This window comes from Echinops telfairi, unplaced genomic scaffold (genome assembly GCF_000313985.2).
Source record: "Echinops telfairi isolate 266 unplaced genomic scaffold, ASM31398v2 ScPeMD7_6;HRSCAF=24_1, whole genome shotgun sequence".
Taxonomy (NCBI): domain Eukaryota; kingdom Metazoa; phylum Chordata; class Mammalia; order Afrosoricida; family Tenrecidae; genus Echinops; species Echinops telfairi.
In genome coordinates this window covers 12443933-12444990 of record NW_022103903.1, presented here as the reverse complement: position 1 = coordinate 12444990, position 1058 = coordinate 12443933, and positions in this window count along the sequence as shown.

Here is a 1058-nt window from a genome sequence, read left to right as displayed (position 1 = left end):
TCCCCGAGACCCCTCTGCAAGGGGATCTCCAGTGGCCTACTAATGGGCTTTGGATCTCCACTCAGCACTCCCCCCATCATTCACTATGGTAAGATTTTTTATTTACAGGGCTTTTTGTTGTTATTGTTGTAGCTATTGTTTAATTTTCTCTATTTGCTTCATTGTACTCGGTCTTGTGATGGTGTATATTGTTGTCACTGCATGTCCACCTGGAAGGGATAGGCGGTATAAAAAAGCCGGAAGAGAGAACAATGGGATAACAGTTCCAGGGGGACATGGGAGAGGGGGAGGCAGGGGAAAAGAAATGGTGTTAACAAGCCCAGGGATAGGGGAACAACAAGTGATCCAAAATCAGTGGCGAGGAGTGTAGGAGGTAGGAGGTCTGGCAGGGCTGGATCAAGGACAATGTAACCAAGAGGAATTCCTGAAACCTAAATGAAGACTGAACATGATAGTGGGACAAGAGGAAAGTATAAAGAAGTAGAGGAAAGAACTAGGAGGCAAAGTGCATTTATAGAGATCTAAATACAGGCATAGACACATATAAATACATTTATATATGACAAGGGGGAAATAGATCTATGTACATATATTTATAGGTTTAGTATTAAGGAAACATATGGACAGTGGGCCCCTAGTCAAGTATTCCCTCAATATAAGAATACTTTGTTCTAACAATTCAGCAGTCTGAAATGCTCACCTTCCTGGCACGATTGCTGAAGACAACGGGTGCACAAGTAAATGTGGGGAAGAAAGCTGATGGTGCCCAGCTATCAAAAGATACAGTATCTGTAGGGAACAAGTGGAGAGGCCTGGGGGCCGGCCCCAATCCCAACTACAACATGGACACCTGCCCTTCCCCCCAGAAGAATTTATTTCAAAGGACAGCATTGAATCTGCAGCTCCAGGAGAGGGGCATATCTGATGGGAACACATGGGAGCAGATGAAGAGGGAGGAGGAGAGAATGGAGCACATCCTGTCCCACCAGCCCTTGAGGACGATGTTCCTGAGTAGAGCAGCCAGTCCACAGAGAGGACCACATGGCCAGCCCCACTAT